This window comes from Lissotriton vulgaris, chromosome 3_1 (genome assembly GCF_964263255.1).
Source record: "Lissotriton vulgaris chromosome 3_1, aLisVul1.2, whole genome shotgun sequence".
NCBI classification, from domain to species: domain Eukaryota; kingdom Metazoa; phylum Chordata; class Amphibia; order Caudata; family Salamandridae; genus Lissotriton; species Lissotriton vulgaris.
The window spans coordinates 840790635-840811416 of NC_141689.1; positions in this window are offsets into that span (position 1 = coordinate 840790635).

A 20782-nucleotide genomic window follows, 5' to 3' on the forward strand; every position below is an offset into this window, starting at 1 on the left:
ATTAAGTGTTGATAGCCCAATTGTATTAGTGATTTTATTTTATCGGAATATATACACTCTAATATATCCGATTGAGTAACTTCCGTTATTTTCATTTTACAGTAAAAGAACTCTCTTAATTGTCTATATTTAAAGTGCATATCATTCGTTATGCCGTTTGTTAATTTCAGGTTTTCAAAGTCTAGCATCCCATTTGATCCATACAGGTCTCCCAGTGTAATTATTCCATGTCTAACCCAACGATTTCCTGTCCCATCCGAAAAGATATCAGGGAGACCTGGGTTGTTCCAGTGTCTAAGTTCGGCATTAAAAAATTAGCTTTTGCCAATGAGCAAAATTTTGTCCCAAATTTTTATGATGTGCTTGGCAGTCTTGAATTTGACCCGCTTAAAATAGTTCGGGTCATGTACGCGAAATAAGAATTGTTTACAGTCAGAACCTAACATATATTGGTGAAAAAATAGAGGGGTTTCATTTTTTAATAAACTCCTTATTCGACAAAAAAAAGTGGCTAGAAAATAGAGATTAAAATCCGGAAAAACAAGTCCCCCTTTGGATGATGGCAGTTTCAAAAAATTTATAGCCCTTCGTGCTTTTTTGTACCCCCATAAAAAGCTGCTACATATACCATCTAGTTTTTTAAAGAAAAGTTTATTCGGTTGAAGTGGAATAGCCCTAAATAAGTAAAGTAGTTTAGGTAATATTTTCATTTTAATCAAATTAAGTCGTCCTATTAGACTAAGAGGTATTTTATGCCATTTTTTAAGACTTATGGTAGTTTCCTTTAGAAAAGCTTCATAGTTCATTTCCAATATTTTTCCCACATTGGCAGCTAATTTAATTCCTAAATATATAGAATTTTGGCAAATGTCATAAATAGGTTCATCAGGGGTATAGTTGACAATAATTTGAGTTTTACTCACATTGAGTTTGTACCCAGATACTTTACCATAGTTTTGCGCTTCATTGATGATCCCTGGCATAGCTTTATTTATGTCTGTTGTATATATTGCAATATCATCAGCAAAAGCAGTTAATTTGAGGGATTTGCCCCCATGGTTAGCTGGGATAATATTAGTTTGCTCGTTTAATGCATTTAAAAAGGGTTCAAGAGAGAGAGCAAAAAGTAATGGGGAAAGAGGACAACCTTGCCTTGTTCCTCTTCCTATCTTAAAGCTAACTGAATCTTTACCTCCGTAACTTATCTTGGCCAGTGGTTCATCATATAATGAGCTTGCCCAATCTAAATAAGAACCAGATATTCCCATTTTCTTTAATACTTCCCACAAATATTCCCACCCCACTCGGTCAAATGCCTTTTCCGCATCTAACATAATCATACCGAGCGGGGTGTGAGTAGTTTCCGCGACATCAAAGGCTGTGATTGACGTATTTACATGGGCGGTGGTGTCTCTACCCATTACAAAGCCATGCTGTTGTAAATTAAGCATGTCTGGCATGATAGGGGCTAAGTGGTTGGCGAGGATTTTAGAAAAAAAAATTTGAGTCTGAATTGAGCAAAGAAATTGGGCGGTATGATCCACACTCTTTTTCAGGTTTTCCCTTTTTGAGAAAAAAAATTATTTTAGCAATTTTCCAAGATGCTGGTGCTTGTTTGGATAGAAGAATTGAATTTATCACATTTTCTAATAGTGGTACTAGTTCCTGGGCGCAAGATTTATATATTTCCAAAGGCAGACAATCTTCTCCAACCGCCTTCCCTAAAGGTAAATTATCGATTGCACGTTTTATTTCAGCTGATGTTATTTTTGAGTTTAATTGTTGGAGAGCTTCTATATTTGGCGCCCTATGTGTTGTTAAATATTTATTAAGATATTGTATTATTGTTATTTTATAGGGTGTAGTTTCCGGGGTATAACGTTTTTGATAATATTTAACAAATTGGTTCAATATTTGATCAGCTTGTTCATAAGTGTCTAAATCTGCTCCTATTATTGCCTTGGTTTTAGTTTTGGCTTTTTTATCCGCAGTTTTATAAGCTAGTATTTTGCCTATGCGATCACCGCCTTCATATTGAGCAAATTTATATTTATGTATTTTTGCACTATATCTTTCTCTTAGAGTTTTTTTTAATCCTGCTTGTAATTCGGCTAGCTTTAATCTGATCTTATCGATATCGTTTTTTGAATGTCGTGTTGCGTCAGCAAGTTGTAGTTCAGTATCTAATATAGTAGAGGTGATTCTTTTGTTGTCTCTGCGACTCTCTGCGTTTGACCTAAGTATATATTGTTGAGCAAACCCCCTAATGCTACATTTGCATGTATCCCATACGATGTTAATGCTAGCAGAATTGATATTTAGTGAAATAAACTCTTGTATATGTTTATTTAGTAGTGTTATAAATCTTGTATCAGCCAATAGGTATCTTGGGAATGTGAAAATTTTGTGGTTCTTTTTTTTGGTCTTTTATTACAAGTTCGAGTAGCAGGCGATTATGGTCTGAAGTGATTTTTGGGCAGATTTCAATTTCACAATTATCTACTATTTGATCCGATGCCCATATCATATCTATTCTAGAGCAAGATCTATGTGGCGCAGAATAGTGGGTATAACCTGCTATCAGAGGATGTTTAGACCGCCATACATCTCTCAAATTGTTTAATCTTGCTAATTCTAAAATTGCTGATCTAACTTTATACATTCTTTTAGAGTTACTTTGCCCAGTAGAGTCTACTTTATAATCAATGACACAATTAAAATCCCCAGCGATTATACATTCTCCCTCCCATTCAAGTAATTCTAAACTCAATTCTTCAAATGTTTTGGGATCATCAATGTTCGGTCCATATACTACACATAGTACAAAATTTTTGTTGTCACCTTGCATCTGTGCTATTGCCCACCTGCCCGAGGATCTGAAGCAGTTTTGATTGTATCAAATCGAGTTCCTCTTTGTTTTAAAATAGCTACCCCTCTAATGGTCTCGTTTAGAGTGGAGCATACAACCAGTTGATATCCCATCTGAGAAAGCAGCTTTCGATCGATATTTAATGTGAGTTTCTGAAATAAGTACAAAATTAGGATTATACATTTTAATCTCTTCTTGTACTAAGTTCCTTTTATTTTTACTATTTAGACCATCTACATTCCAACTTAATAGTCTTAGTTTAAGCATTTTGATAGCGTAGAGTTTCTCCCGTGTAGATAATTCCCCTCTGTCGATACCTTCTTTCTTTTAGCTACGTATTTGCTAATGATCTTTAAGACATAGTCGAATCTTGCAATCAATTTTTTCCACATTTCCCCCCCCCCACCTTTTACCACCCGCTCCCTTGCGCGAGCCCCCCCCCACCCTCGCACCCTCACGTCCCTTAGGGGGGAGCACCCCTCTATCTTCTGCTGCCGCTGAATGGACAGCATAGTGAAGGAGCTTACATGAGAGACTGCTCCTACCACATCATATATATATCTGTATTTGACCACACCTAGAAAAAGAAAAATATATAAGCCCACGCTCAAGAGAAAAAGATTAATGGTAGTGAAATGAGATATTAGAGTAAAGAAATATATAAGCCAAAAGTTATTTGGGTATTGTATCGGCAATAGTGGTCAAAGGGAGAAAAAATGAATAGTGTTATTAATGTTAAGTTCTAGTTTTTTAGCTCAGTTATCCTCTTTTTCTTTTTGTTTTTCTTTTTCATTTTCCAAAAAAATTCTTTCCAGAGCTTGTTCTGCCGCAGAGAGATCAGTAAAAAAAAACACTTGACCATCCGTATAACCTTGAGACGTGCAGGCTCTTGGAGGTAAGCCATGCATCCTAGATTTTTTAAAGCGCCTATCATTTTTCGAAGTTCCCAACGTCTATCCATTGTGCCTTTACTTAGGTCAGATTTCACAAAAAAGGTCAGGTTGTCAACAGCTACAGGATTGTTAGGTCTGGCTTTAAATGAGACGGCTTGTCTCAATAGGAAATTCCCAACATATATCAAAAATGGTCTAGGGAATTTGCTGTTTTTGTTTTTTTGAAACAAAGGCAATCTATGTACTCTCTGTAACTGGGAGTCCCAGTCCCAATCGGAAAGGTCGGTAAAGGCTCTTTGAAATAATTTCACCACGAACGCTCTCGGGTCGGTCCCCTCCATTCCTTCTGGAATTCCAAATAATCTGAGGTTTTGTCTCCGTGCCCGATTTTCCAAATCCTCAACTTTAGCTTCTAGTTTAGAAACCTTTGATGCATTTTGTTTAACTGTTGAATCAGTCTTACTGGCACCTTCTTCCACTTCTACTATTTGTTGTTTTATGTCCTCTATATCTTTTGTCACTCCACCCAGGCCTTGATACATATCTCTCATACAATCTTGTAGCTTGGTGTTGTCTTCTCTCAACTGCAAATATTGCTGCTGACTCTCCATTCTTTGCGCCAGAAGAGTTTGCATAATTGATTCCATTGATATGTTTATTGATGTTGTATTTGAGGGATCTTGTAATATTATTGTCTCTTGTACCTGTGTAGATGTATGACCCACCAATGATATTGAGTAGGGAGGGTCCGTATTTGTTTTATTTACCAGCTCATTCCTAACTTCCAGTGGGCAAGTATTTATATTTGATTCCTGAGTCGCTATATTTAATGTTTCGAGTTGATCTCCTGAGTTGCCCATTGAGTTCCCCGCTGGCAGGCTTGATATTATACAATCTGAGTCTTCACTTATCCTATTGGGGTTATTAACTGCGACTTCAGAATCAATATCCACAAATTCATTACCCTCAAAGTTGTCAATAGGAGTAGGGGTTATTGTTAGGGAGACCCCTCCTCTGTTCTCGTTATTTAGGTCAGCGCCAGCTTCGCATGAGGGAGTTGCTATTTCTAGGTTTGCAGATGATGAGTTCTTTATAGGGTGCGTTATGGAGTCTGTAAAACTTGTTTTATTGCTCCCCTGAGAATTATGCACATCTTCAGGGCTGGCACCCGAAAGTCTTAAAGCCATGTTCTTGACGCCACCCTTTGCCTCAATCCATCTTCTCATTGAGCTGTCATCAATTAGGCGACTTTTCTTGTTTCCAGCTGGTTCTCTGTTTACGGATTTGAGAGTCAGATTTTTTTGCTTGGTTTTAGCCTTCATTTTAGTTTTCCTTGAGCCGGTTGATTTATTAGAAAGAGTTTTGGGAGTTTCATCTATTTCATCTTCTTCAGTTGATTCCTCATACTCTAAATTGGAATCTTCATCCGTTAGTTCCGTAGATTCTTGATTTAAGCCGTCTCCAGCCTTTTTCCCCTTCATTTTAGTTTTGTTTGTATGTAAATTAGAGTTTGTGTTTGGTTCCACAATGTCCGCCCCCTTTTTTAGCATTATGTCTTGTGGTTTTTTTTTACTTGCATTCATCGCAAAAGTTCCTTCTTCACCAATTATCTCCAAATCGGTTTCATTTTCTCTCAGTGTGGTATCCCCAGTGCCCGACTGATTTTCTATAGAGAGTGTTTCTATATTGACTCTAGGGAGCTTATCCGAGCCCTTGCTTCCACTCTTAATTTCAGCTTTCTCCACAGAAAATATATTAGTAACTAGCAGAACTTCATTCACATTGGGATCTGTTTCTTTGTTTTTATCTGTTCTCTCTTTGGGCTTTGACTCTGCTATTAGCTCAGGCTCAGATTCCTTACGCGTTCCTCCATTGTTGGTCTGCGCAGGTTTCATATCAGAGCCCAAAATTGCCTCAGTCATGTCAGCGGCTTTTGGTCTAGTATTTTTATTTTTCCCACCATTAATATTGCCAGTGGCTAGTTTAGGTTTCGTTAGATGTTCTATTTGCGCCTCGTTAGTAACGCCTGACGCTGCCGCTGCCGCCATCGTACCTGTGTTCCCTTGTCTTCCTGTTTGACAACTCTTCCGGCTCCTTGCAGACCTCGTCTGCCTCGCTGACACCAGCTCCACTGGCTCCTCCGGCTCCAAACACTTCAGCGTCAGTAGTGTTGAACGCAGCGTCAGGTGAGCGCTCAGCCGCAAGGGAGACAGGCAGGGTCCAGAACACGGCCTGAGTTAGTGCCCGTCCAATTTTTAAAGCGCTCCTGCACTGGGAATCAACGTGGCCCCTCCTCACAGGGCCTGGCAGGGATCATCCGTAAAGTGCTGTGTGCCGGGGCTCCTGCACTGCAGGACCCCCTTCCAATTTTTAAAGCACTTCTGCACTGGGAATCAACGTGGGCCCTCCTCACAGGGCCTGACAGGGATCATCCATAAAGTGCTGTGTGCTGGAGCTCCTGCACTGCAGGACCCCCTTCCAATTTTTTAAGCGCTCCTGCACTGGGAAACAACATGCCCCGCCTCACAGGGCCTGGCAGGCATCGTCGGGAAAGTGCTGCGTGCTGGTGGCTGTCAAATTCTAGGACGATTAGCCTGCCAAAATCTAACAAAGGTTCTGGACTGTTTTGCACCCCGTAATTAATGTGAGCAGTAAACTCCACACAACTCAAAATTCTGACTTCTGCCCAATCAGTACCTTGAATTTAAGTCGGATTGTCAGTGCAGGCAATCAGCCATTGACAGAGGGGCCTATGACAAAGGCCAGCACGGGGGGCATTTTTTTCGGTTTGCTAATAAACTCATATTTGCCTGGACCGGCTCGGCCACTGGCGCTCAACCTGAAGCGCTGCTGCAGCCTTAAAGCAGAAGTCAGTAAGACCAAGTACAAAGCCTGGCTGGCTCATTGCCATATGCAGTAGGACAATGGGCCACACTGAGGAGGCATGACATGTGGTTGGTCTTCTCCCATTCTGACAGTCTGAGAGCGACAGTGACGTCTCAAAGAGAGGCAGTGCTGTTTTTGAGCATTGCAGCCACCACGAATGTTACAGGGGGTAGAGGGGAAGGGGATGTGAGTGACCCAGATTACAAGTGGTGCCTTTTAAGAGGCTCTGTCTTTGTCCCCAGCAACAGCGTGACGAGTCCGGGTGCCTGCTAACACCTTGTCAATGTAAAAATTGTGAGGGGTCCCACGTTCTCCTTTCAACGAAAATAAAAAAATGCGCATAACAACCAATAGGAACAAAAAGAAAACTTTTTGGGACAAATCAATTAGTTTTAGAAAACTTTACTGTGAAAAAAACTTAACCCAGGGACACAATGACAAAGGGAAGGGAGAATAGAAATGATAGAAAAGTGACAAAATGGATTGAGTGAAGGGCGCAATGATGAGAGACAAAATCAGAAGTTTAACGGAGTGGCAAAGAGCGACAAAAAAGGGGAAGAGGAAAAGAAAATTAAGGGAGAAAACAAAGTACAGGTAGAACAGGGAGGAGCATAATGCCATAAATGAAGATCGAGGGAGGGAGAAGGAAGAAATTACTGAGAATAAGTGATGAAAGAAAGTGTAGAGAAGGGCAGAAAATTGTAAATATACAGAGAGAGCAAAAGCTGGAAGGCGAAAAATGAGAGGATAGACACAGGAAGATGAATGTCAAAATAAACAATGGAGAGAAGATAAAGTCCGAAGAGGGTGTCACATTTTTCGTGTTCTATGAATACAAAGGACAGATACCACCTCAGATGCACTATTCTAGCTCTCTACCACAGTCTACGGGTTAATTTAGAGGTTGTTGGCATTCTGTGAGGTAGAGCGAAATGTAGAGCACAATCCACCAGCGGAATTTCCTTCCTGAAGGGTGCAGAATGAAAAAGAACATTCCACCAGAGGATTCTCCTTAGGTTCTAACACTGCCTCTAAACACAGGAGCACTTTCCGTTACTTTCTGTAGCAAGGCATTTAATGGGACACAGCAGAATATAATATTAGGTGCAGTGCAGGATTCAAAGGAGTTGAAGGGGCAAAGGCAAGAGAAGTGAGTTTGACTAACAGGGGAGTGCGTGTCTTGAGGAAAATGGAAAGTTCGCAAGTCAGAGAAATTATATTAAACTCCCAGTAGAGATACCAAATGAGAGGCGGAATAAGGGTATGAGATATATAACAAGAACTGAAGTCAAGCCTACAGGGGTGACACAGGAGTGAGGGAATATGAAAAGGGAATTTGTAGACTGAGTGTTAAATTTGGGGGTCTCTGGTTGGCACAGGTAAGTACTTGTGACAAGCAGGGACCCTCTCCTGTAGTCAGAACAAGGGGATTACCCTAAAAAATAACCCCTGCTCACCCTCTAGGTAGTGTGGTGCGAGCAGACAAGGCTTATCTTAGAGGCATAGGTTAAGCATTTGTGAACACATTCAGTAACTCAGTGACAACACATAAATGCACACCACACTAGTTTTTGTATCAAAAATAGTAAACTTTTATATAGGACTTAGCACAAGACCAAATAACGACAAAAATACCCACAATACTTTTTAGCAATCAAGAGTTCTTTAAAAATGCATAATTTATAGTTCTGTGCCCTTCGCACCTTCTGTCCGGCTCTCCCAGTGATGGAAATGCCCAAGAGTCAAACAGGGCAGCGGACGCTCCGGTCCGATGCATAAGCAAATGCAGTGCGAGTCATTCACAGTACCTTGTATTGAAGAGCTCATCACAGATTTTGCGGTGAAAACACTAGCGGTTCACGCGGCGGTGTCCTCCTTTCGCGATGCGAGCTACGGCTCGTTGGGGCACAGAGACGCGTTGCTCTAGGGGACGGTGCTTTGTGCGGTGCGATTGATGTTCGTTGTGGCGTACGAGCTGTACATTGAGAGTTGCCACCTTTCAATCCTTTAAGCGCGGTGGACAGTACGCTGCGGTTGTGCGAGACGTACCCAGCTGTTCTACGCACTTGTAGATTCAACACCAGCGGCAGGGTGCGGGTTGAGCAGTGCGGCTTGAAGGGGAGGGTAAAGCGATGTGCGGTGCATGATCCTCCTTTCACAGTGCGAGCTACGGCTCATTGGGGGCACAAAGTCGAGTTGTTCGAGGTGGACGAGTCCTCCTTTCACGGTGCGAGCTACGGCTACTTGGGGGCACAAAGTCGCTTTGCTTGAGGCGGATAGCCTGGAACGGGGCTTCCCTGCGTATGGGTCGATCCTTTGAGGTGCACACAGCTCCCTGTCTCAGGGAAATCAGCGTCCCCAGCAGCTCTCTTTAAGGCGGGTGAAGTCCACTGGTCCTGGGACTTCCTTCAGGGGCAAGTTCACCTACAAGCCCTTGGAGTTCTTTAAGCACAAGTTTGAAAATAAAGTCTTTGAAATCTTTCTCCTCTCCTTCAGCAGCAAGGTAACTACTGCAGGCCAATCCCCCAGGTCAGGGACAGTATTCCTCCTCACAGCTTTCCCAGTTCCTTCTCCTCGGGCAGAGGTTTCTTCTTGTCAAAGCAGGATCTAATTTCTTGGGAGCAGGGTCCCAATACCTATACCCCTAATCCTTTGTTCTCTGAGGCCAGGGGGCCTTTGCCTAGTCCAGTCCAGTTCTTGAGCACTTTGTTGACATGACTCTGACTTTTCTTTCATTGTGCAGGGCAGAGACATCAGACGCTCCACAGGAGGTGGAGCCAGCATTGTGGTGGAAAGGCACATCCTATTAAGAGTCCAGGTGCACTCCTCCCACCCATCTGGATGTAAATCTCTCTATTCAACACCATACTGCCCCAGCCTGTCTCCTGGAATTCCCAAGCCCTGTCACTCACAGAAACCAGACTGCTGATACACATTCTAGCAGAGGCTGGCTGAAATAGTTAGGCAAGCAAATACCTACTTTCTAAAAGAGGTATTTGCAAACACAGAATACTAAAATAAACTTTACTAAATGATGTATTTTATTATTCTGAGTTAGGCATACTAGACTCGAATTTCTACCATGTTCCCAGAGTATATTAGGATTATAGAATGTAACAATTCTGGCCTATGAGAACAGGTAGCCTTGCAATAGTGAAAGACGAAAATGACTGTAATTCACTATTAGGACATGCCACACACATGGATTGTCCTACCTTATACTTACAATGCACCCTGCCCTTGGGCCTACCATAGGGGTGACTAATATGAAGTTAAGGGAAGGTTTAGGGACTGGCAAGTGGGTGCACTTGCCCAGTCAGCATGACAGTACTAGACTGCACGCAGGCTCAGCAATGGCAGACCTTAGACATACTTTACAAGGCTGCTTTTGTGGGTGAAACCACCAGTGCTGCAAGCCTACTAGCAGCATTTGGATTTACAAGCCCTGGGCACTCCTGTTGCACGGTACTAGGGTCTGATAGTAAACCAAATAAGCCAATTATGGAACCCAATCAGTAATGCAATTTACACAGGAAGCACTTGCACTGTGGCACTGGATGGCAGTGGCTCAGTGCTCTGAGCAGCTTACACCAGCAAAATCACATGAGGCAACAGCAAAAAAATGGAAGGGAGACCCACGCCAATGGTGTCAGGTCTAACATTGAAAGAGGAGTAACAAGATAGGGGAAAATAAGCGATACGGAGAATAACAGACATGTACACAGCAAATAAGAATGAGGTATGGAGAAAGGAAAAGAAAGACAGAAGGGGAGAGAGAAAAAGAAAGGTTGGTGGTTATAGATGGATAGATATAAATAGAGAGGGATAGAAAATCCGACAGATAGTTTCAGTTGGTGATCGTGGAAATGAAAAGAGGAAACCTTGCACAACTGTGATGTGTATGACCGTAGATGCATTGTTGCAACTTCCTTGGAAATGTGGCAGTCACCTATGTATGGGTGGGTGACAGCTACACAAGATCTGAAGGTGACCAAGAAAGCCACTAGTTCAAGTGTGAGCAGGAACTTCAGGGGCATGAAAGTGAAGTGAGGAGGAACATTAGTGACCGTAGGCTTATCATGAGTCGCCAGAACCAAATGTAGGACCGAACTTCAGGGACGTATGTCATGAGAAGGAAGCTTCTGTACCTAAGAGGGACCATTAGTCTGATTTAACTGAGGGTGAGCAGAGGTCTGAGGACAAGCAAGAACATAAGGGACATGAGATTGAGCAGTTGTTTCAGCAAAATGGAGGTAAAGTGGTGCCGCAGATATCTAAACTGAGCAACATCCTTGTAGCTCCTGCTCACCTCATTGTCCTATGTGGGAACTGGGTGAGAACAGGTACTTCAGGTCCCTAGGTTGAGCAGAGCACCTGATAATTTTGCCTGAGAATAAACATTGAAATCTGAGCCTTTAGGGTGAATATGGTTTCCAGTAACCTTATCACAGATTTCTCTCAAAATGACTACCTTGATAAAAAAGAAAAGTTTCATGAAAGGCCCTTATCCATGCATGTGTGTGCCACTTTTTCTTTGGGTGCCCGGGTACAATTTGATTCCTCGTCCTACCCGGGTTGTATACGGGTCACAAAGGCCTATCTCACTCATTATCATCAGAGACCTTCAGCATCTGCCAAACGCTAATTAAGGGCTAAAATGTCCTTGAATAATGTCCATGTCTTTATCTGACTTTCGAATATGTCAGTGGACTAGCTTTGTAATGCACGCTTTCCCTGAAATCACAGACCAACAGTGGAAATTGGCTTCCTTAATCATCTTTGCTACCGTACATCATTCGCCTGGGAAACCATTAGTTGTTCGCTAGGCTGATGTTAGCTTGGACAAATGGACTCGTATGCCGTGTGAAACAGCTTGTTTATGTGATTTCCTGTAATAATAATATGTTTTTTCTTTATCCTAAATAGTCTGATGTCTGGTAGGAGATAGCGGTAACGAGTGCAAACACTTAAAAAAAATGTATCCCTACCTATGCAGGCTTATGCATATGTAAAAATTGCATTCTTTTGATTAAGACAACAGCAGCCGATCTTCTAACTTACATTCTTACTACACAAGCGACGGTTCCAGGACCCTTTATGTAGCACTCTTGAGAAGGTATTGCTTGCACATACATGAAATGACGTACTCATTAAAGCTATAGAAGCAAAAAGCATCCCGGCGTTTTCTGAAGAATGCACATCGCGCTGCTGAGAAAACTGCCGTGTTCATCTGAATAACTCGGAGCTCTGGGGAATAAGCAGAAACAGGCAGAGTTTGCCTAACGAGTTTGTATATGGTCCAGGCTGCTCATCTCGTATGAGTTTAGTCTTGCGTCCAATACCACCTGACCTTGTAAAAGATGTCTGCATGGTTTTGAAAATGCCACCTGTCTGAGACCAGCGAACATGAATTTAGAAACTGCTGCAGTTTCAACTTGTGAGTTGTTGGCTCTTTTTCTCAAGTTGGATGACCGCGGAAGAGAAACATAACATATGGAGGTTTGTGAATTATTGATGTCATTGATGCGGGCACTTGGATATCTGTTAGTTGCAATAACATGAACGAGGCAACCTAGGGCTCTCGCGCTCCGTGTACCAATGTACTAGCAAAACCACAGTATTCTCGCGAGGACCGCATCATTCTCAGGATGGCGCATAACATGGGTATGAGGATACGGGCACAAACATTTCCTGGTGTTCCAAACGATGTCATCAAGTGGTGAATTTCGGCATGTTATATTCAATACTAAATCAATGGAGGCTTTTGGGGCATTAAACTACATCAATTGAGGCTTTTGGGGCATATTAAATGAGGTAGACCACACTTAAAAACAAAGGGGTTCTACAAGTTTAAGAAAGCAACAGCCCCCATTAGACACCAATAACCTGCTCCAGGATGTAACTGGTATCCAACTATACTTCCGTACAGTTCAGTAGATTTACAAAATTATTCTAGGCCGACCACTGGATTAAATACATATTTACAACTGGTATACTGAAATTGCCCCAAGGAGAGGATTCCTTTTGACATGTTTAATTTAAAGGCATTGAGTACTGGCCAGCAATTGAATGTTCCTACCTACCCGATGGCAAAATGATGGTTGGCTTGACTCACAATTCTGGTGCCAGATCTTTTAATGCCACAGTTCCTCTATATTTCAAACTCACACCAATTGTGCTAAACTTGCACCACACACCAGATGCTCCTGAATTGAGAGTTTGTGTGTGTGATGTACTACTTTATTTACAACCACAAAGGTTTGAAGGGATATATTAGTCTGCTCCTGTTCAAGCCCATTATTAATTTAGCATTAGACATAGAACATTCAGCTCTGTATCCTTACACTGTGATATTGTCTCAGAAGCTGTTGGGGGCTCTACTAGATCACAGGGAAAATCAAAGTATGAGTAAATATGTAGGCACTGAAATAGTCATCAGCATTGACCTCAGAGTGGCACATGTGCAGAGAAGTACATGACACACAGAATCACGAAAAACACAAAGTTATGCACACATATACACAGAGCCACATCTTCACAGATATTTAGGCATTCACAATGACATGCAGCCAAAAATGGGCACAGATTAAAAGACTCCCATGGAGACAGACCAAGACGCCACTCATGCAGACAGAACAACATATGTGCAGATACCTATGCACACACGCCAAGACACATATAGGTACTTAAGTGCACAGACAATAATCGTCCTTGAAGCAGACAGAACCAGAGGGAGTGTACTTTGGGGGCACAATGTGATGTGCAACAGGGGAAAATGTAATATGTGTTTGGGAAGAGCAATATAATTTTCAGTAGGGAAGCACAGGATCTACAGCTATGAACTGATGGCATGTCTTTCAACAATCAGCTACTTTTGAACTTTTAGACAAGAGTCTTCTTAAAGTTGTGGTTTCACCTTGGGTCGAGATTACTGGCTGGATCAACAAATTCGTCTCTAGACTGCTTGAATATGGATCAATGTACGAAATTAATTATAGAGGTGAACGGGGCAACCCTGTATTTTCCCCCTTGTGATACCAATTTGTTTCTAGCTCTTACCCATTATTTTTATCCTTGCTTTGGGTGCCTAATAGAGGGCCTTTCCAAACTTGATAATGCCCCTGCCGAGTCCTTTCCATTTTAGCACCCCCCACAGGTAATCCCAAGCAATTCGGTCAAAGTCTTTCGCAGCATCCCAAAAAAACAGGCAGAGTGGTGATTTAGTCGCTTCAACTACTTTTAACAGTGTTATTACTCTGCGTATATGATCGTCAGTGACCCTGCCTGGAATAAAACCATGCTGATGGGGAAAGACTAAAGTTGCTATTACTTCACTTAATCATGTTGTCAAAATCTTTGCCTATATTTTCACATCTGTGTTTATAAGAGAGATGGGAGGGGAAGGTATGTCCATGGAGTCCAGGGGATGGAGGGCCCTTGTTGATGGTCAAAAGGGCGTAAGTGACTTACCAGGGTCCAAGAGGTACCAGAGGGATCATTCATCACAGAAGAGGCCTTGCAGGCAGAGACTGCACTTCTGGTGCTCTCACACCAGGGAGCGCTGAAGCAGCAAAAGTGAATAAAATCTGGTGTTTTAAATATTCCTCTTTTGTTGGTGTTTTATTGGTTCTCATCAGTGTTAGACATGGGGGTCTCTAGTTGGCAGTGGCTTGCACACTATCCAAGTAGGGGCTCTTATTCTATTCAGGGTAAGGGGATAACACATCGAAGATGACCGCTGCTCACTCCCTTGGTAGCTTGCCATAAGCAGTCTTATCTCTGAGGCAATGTGTAAAGCATTTGTACATAAACACATAGTAACACAGTGAAAACACTACAAATGGACCCCACGCCTGTTTATAAAAACTGAATACCACAAGACCAGAATGACGAAAATCCAACATAAACAAGCAAATATATCACTTTAAAAATTTTCAAAATACTTCAGTCAATAGAAAACTACCGATGTGTTACTTTTATCACAAAGGTGCTGGGATGCATCAAAAATCAAAGACGAAACAGGTGCAGGGGAGATGTGGTGCAGGAAAACAAAGCGATGCATTGATTCCTTACTCACATGGGAGGTGATGCATTGATTCATTGCTGAAAGGGGAGGTGATGTGTTGATTACTTACTGTGACAGGAGGTGATGCAAGGCTTACCGAGCAGACAGAATTAATCAAAAGGGAATGGACACTGGTGCCTAATAAACCTTCGGTTAGTCTTTGAAAACCCTCATAGACAGCCTGATTTAGTCGATGCGGTGTATCTTTTATCCGCCCCGTCAGGCGTCATGGCATATTCATAGGGTAGTCAAATAACGTGCGGTATGCACACAGCCTTGCTTCCATATTGGTGGGTTATGTCAATGTGGAACTTGCTCACAGGTACGATGCATCGGAAATCTGCACCCGCTTGGTCAATACGGTGTGGCAAAATGCGCTTTGACAATTTTCCAGCCGAGAGAAGGTGATGCTTCGATTTCTTCAGCCGCACAGCAGGGCAGGGGTCTGAGTAATATGGGGTGTCTCTAACGTCAGACACATGGTGCTCAGGACTTGGGCTGCTGTGATCTTTTCAGTCACACAGTAGACGCTGCATATATTCTTCGACCACAACGAGATGATGCATTCGTTTTTCAGCAGCACTGCGATGCTAATCAGCAATAACAGGCATTGAAAGTCGGTGCGCTGTTTTTTGAGCTTTTTAGCAGCAACAGCCACCTAGTAAGGGCCAGAACTGGAGTGTCACCACTTTGCAGCTCAGAACTCAGAGAAGAGTAGGTCAGGGGCTGCATAGGACATCTTTGATGGCCCTGAGACTTCATAACATGAGGCAAGCACACACAAGCCCTTGGAGAACCTTGAAAAACAGGATACAGAAAGGAAAGTCTGTTCATTTCATTCTCCAGGACGGAAGCAGCAAGTAGCAGGCCTGCCCAACACAGCAACAATCAGAGTGGCAGTTCCTACCTTATAGCTTCTCCAGCACTTCTTCTTGGCAGAATCTCCTCTTAGTTCAAAAGTGTTCTGAAGTGCCGGTGCTACAGCTCCAGTACTTATAACAGTTGCTGCCGAATTTGAAGTAGGCAATTTTCAAAGGGAAGTCTTCGCAGTGCACAAGACCCTGCCTTTCCCTGACCTGACTCCATACACTCTGGGGGACAGAATTATGTGAGGGCAGCCACAACCCTTTTCAGGTGTCAGAGACAACTCCTCCCACCACTCTAGCTCAGAAAGGCCCATCCACCTAGTAATGGGGCATCAGAAGATACAGGGCACTGACTCTCTGGAGTGAATGCACAAACAGCCAAACCATCACCCTCCCTCAGACGTGAATTCCACAGAAAAGAAGAGGCACAGAATGGTAAAGTAGGAGAATGCACACTTTTTTTAGGTATGAGAAAAACAAGGACCCCCTGGGTATCAATGCAGACTCCTAGGGCAGGGTAAACACCTATGTGGGAGACAAACCTAGGACGTCAAACGAGTAAATGACCAATTACACCAAAATCAGTAGTGTGAAGAAATGACAAAAAATAAACTGTATACATATATATATTTAATTAGTATAGATAAAAATCATATAGTAACACAAGCTATATGATGAGAAAAAAATATAGATCATAAAAATGCAAATACACAAACTTCAGATTAATCTAGTTCCTATAAATCATACATTATATATCACAAGGCACAACATAATCACAATAAGTAATGACATAAGGAGTATGAAATTATTAATCATAAAACACTCGACGCGCGTTTCGGCAGAAAACCGCCTTCTTCAGGAGTCTCTGCTGATATTCTAAAAGAAAATATATAAAAAAAGGAAAATATATATAAAGATGGGGTTTTGTTATTTTAGTTTAACATACATCATTCTCAAACAGCACCTATATGTTCTAAGTAGCATATATATCATTATAAATAAAACTTCATCTTATATCTAGAAACAGTATCATTCTTCACAACCTACCAAAAAAGGACATTAAATTTGGTCATTTCTTGTCATATAATTGACAGATATTTATAACTCCATTGTACAGTACTTAGTCATACACAAAACACTTTTCTGTGTAGAGGTAATGATCCCTTTTGATTTGGGTTACATGACCTGTAAAACATTGAGCATAGAGACACATGGTCTAACTTCTACGTGGACCGTAGGGTCCCCTTTGATATCGATGTACACTTACATTGATACAGTTCATGGAAGCTGAAAAAACATCTTCATACATGTGGGTAGTCAGAGCCACTTGATAGAGGCTAATACCTGATAAGAGATAATAATATAAAGATAGTTTTTAGGAGAGGGAGGGATAAATGGCCAGGGTAGTTAGAGGGAAAATGAATAAGTCACTTTGAACATTCAACGCCATATAGATACAACGTCTGACCCATTTTTACTATCTCTCTATTTAGGTGGTGATGTCTAACAGGAGAGAGAAACATATGATTGTAGGGAGTAAGTAGAGGTATGATACCCTTCTTCGTATGATCCCCTGTTGGGAAGAACTGCTTATACAGATGACACAATGTCAAAGCTATAGTCAGACAAAGCCCAGATAAAAACAATAAGCAATGTTATAAGTCAGGCGAATCCTTGGTCATACACCTCTAATTGTTTAACTGTATAGATACTACTCGTGTCTAAAAATCGCCTAACTACATAATAGAAGTGAATGATATATATAAAGACGCCTTATGGGGTTGGCGAGAATACCTGGAATAGCAAAACATTGTTTTTATATGCCAAACCGGCAGTCACGAACAGCACCAGGAAAGATATGACCAAGGCTGAAGGGCGATTCTAAACACCGTGTGGCTGGAGATAAAAGGGATAATAAGAAACAGAGGGCGGACATTAGGGGAAAATGCATAGCGTATAACCTTATATTAGCAGAAAAAGCTTGTAACAGCTAAACAGAATGTTTAAGATACAAAAATGGAAAATACCTAAAGGGTTCTGATGGAGGCGTATAGGTTCTTGAGCGGGATATATAAATGTCCACAGGAGGCCAATCAATTCGTGGCTATAATTAAAAAAAAAAAAAAAAAAAAAAACACAGATATGTAAATAGATAACCCTAGCTTGAGAGAAGGGGGGTGATTAGATACTTGAAATAAGCATATATATATCGTTCCAGGCAGCACGTTTTTTTAAAAATTGTTGCAACGTGGACACATACCTTATCTATTCAATAGAAATGCGTGGAAAATCTGTTTTAATCCGTATTTAGTTTAAGGGAGGAGATCCACAGTGGTGTCGAATCTGATAAAACTGTGGAGATAGAAAGTAAAAGGACAATAGATGTATAGATGCGCTGATCGTACAAAGAGAAAAACTGTTACAAAAAGAGGCTGATGACCGTAGAGAACGGAAGGCGTGGGTCTGTTATTATCTCAAGGCTCAAATTGTTCTAGTCGAGACTTACCGTTATGTATAAACGGTGATACGGACAGCAAGATGGTGCTGCTCCAAGTATACTGGGACGACGCGCCTCACAGATATCTGAGGTCGGGAACATCAAGTTCCACTATTGCCGGCTGGTATTTAAAGCCCCGGTCATGGCGCCAAAAAGGTTGTTTGATGTGACGAACGAAATAATGGAAACAAATAACGGACTAAGGGCTACATATTGTAGAGACAACCTGTTCTAAGATGGCGCTACATATTGCAGACAGCGCGTATATTTCGAGGATTGTTGTTATTCACAGGCTACCTAAATAAACGCGATAAATTGAGTCTACACGCCACATTGATTTTAAAAATGTGGCTATTACAGATGGTATATGGACTTCAAAGCAGATATATATACTATATGGTGCAGATATGACCATTCCAAGATGGGTTCTCCGGATAGTAAAAAATGCAGAAGTGTTTTATATATCTAAATTGTGCAACGAAGTACATCATACTGTTCCATATATACCAAGATAAGATATCACTCAGAAGGATGAGGTATGTATATGATTACCATGATGAATAATGGAAAAATGGATAAGGAAATTTTTTTTTTTTTTTTAATATTTTGGATGGATTGACAAAGTGATAAAAGAATATATAAATCGGTACATATGTAAACCAGAGTAATTATGCATCTATGAAATCATAGATATATAGAATATATTATATGATCAAGTCGGTATATGCGTGCAATCCAATAGGATACATATAACAGGACTATTAGTCTTGTAGTCAACTTAAGGTAAAAACCTTTGGTAGGAAGGATATGCAGGTAGCTCAGAAGGGGGTGACTATATTTCTGAGGCTAGAACCATGGGAAAAAAAACAGGCATAATCTGAAAAGAACTTTAAATAGATCATTACAGCTAGAGATGTACGTGTATAAAACACAGAGGCTAGTGGCAGCGAGACGTATATTTAAATTAGAGCGTTCTCCCATGGGATTTCCGCATTAAGTCCTTTCTTAAAAGTTCCAAGGGCAAAAATCCAGAAGACTTCCCTTTTCCTTCTGACTTTGTCTCCCCCTTTGTTGTCTGGGAGTCTAATCTTTTCAAGTATCCGCCATTTAAAATCATCTGGGCCATGATGTTTTTCTGAAAAATGCTTCACTAAGGACGCTAGGTTCTTGTTTGTACGGATCGCCGACCGATGTTCTGTGAGTCTAGTCTGTATTGGTCTAGAAGTTTCACCTACATAGCCCAACAGGCAAGGGCACATGATGAAGTAAACACAATTAGCCGTTTTACAGTTCCACATGTCGTTGGTTTGAGAATGATGTATGTTAAACTAAAATAACAAAACCCCATCTTTATATATATTTTCCTTTTTTTATATATTTTCTTTTAGAATATCAGCAGAGACTCCTGAAGAAGGCGGTTTTCTGCCGAAACGCGCGTCGAGTGTTTTATGATTAATAATTTCATACTCCTTATGTCATTACTTATTGTGATTGTGTTGTGCCTTGTGATATATAATGTATGATTTATAGGAACTAGATTAATCTGAAGTTTGTGTATTTGCATTTTTATGATCTATATTTTTATCTCATCATATAGCTTGTGTTACTATATGACTTTTATCTATACTAATTAAATATATATATGTATACAGTTTATTTTTTGTCATTTCTTCACACTACTGATTTTGGTGTAATTGGTCATTTACTCGTTTGACGTCCTAGGTTTGTCTCCCACATAGGCACTTTTTTTAGGTGCCATTTTCAGACACACAATCTCTATCTCTTCCCAATAGGAAGTGACACTTGTAAGAGACAACAACTCAGCTCCAAAGAGAACCAATGGGAGAGATAGTCCTTGCAATGGTGAGCAACAAAATTAGTACTATTTCACTATCAAGGCATGTAAAGCACACAACTACATGTTATTCCTTCTAAAGACACTGTACCCAGCCGCGGTCCATGCAGGTAACAGAGGTAGGGAGGTGGGGCCGCTTTGGGGGGGACTTCCAAGAACGATGCTGAGGGAAAATTAATTATTTATTTAATTTTCCATTTGCATCGTTCCTCTAAATCCCCCCAACGCGGCCCCACTGTTACATGCACGGGCCACGGCTGACTGCACCCTGCCCATAGGGCTATGTAGGGCCTACCTTAGGGTGCCTTACATTAATTAAAAGGAAAGGTATGGGCCTGGTAAGTGGTTTAGGCCCCATTTTATGTATTGCCCTATAGAAAATACCCAGCTACTTAAAACTGGACACTCTGCGCAATAAGCAGCCAATGAAGATCTTTTGTAGGGCAAGCAAGGCTGATACACTATGTTGTCTGTTTATCGCAAGCTTTGCTGCCATAATCTGCATTCTATGCTGTTTTTTTTTTTTTTACAAAGAAGCTGGAGCTCCTAGGAGTAGGGCATTGCAGATATCTAATCTGCTCATAATAACACTCGTTACCATTTGGGGTCTAACCGAGGAGGGTAAAAAGGGGAGTATTTTTTGAAATGCTCGGAGCAGAGATAGACAAGTGCTCACGGCTTTATTCACTTTAGAATCAAGTTGTAGACGACTGTCAAGTAGTACTCACAGATTACACGCGGTATTGACAGGCAGTGGAGGATTATTAGCAAGGATTGGCCAGAAATCTGCTGCATTAATCAGGCTATCCCAAAGCCATGAAAATGAACTTCTTAAGCCACAGCTTGGGGAT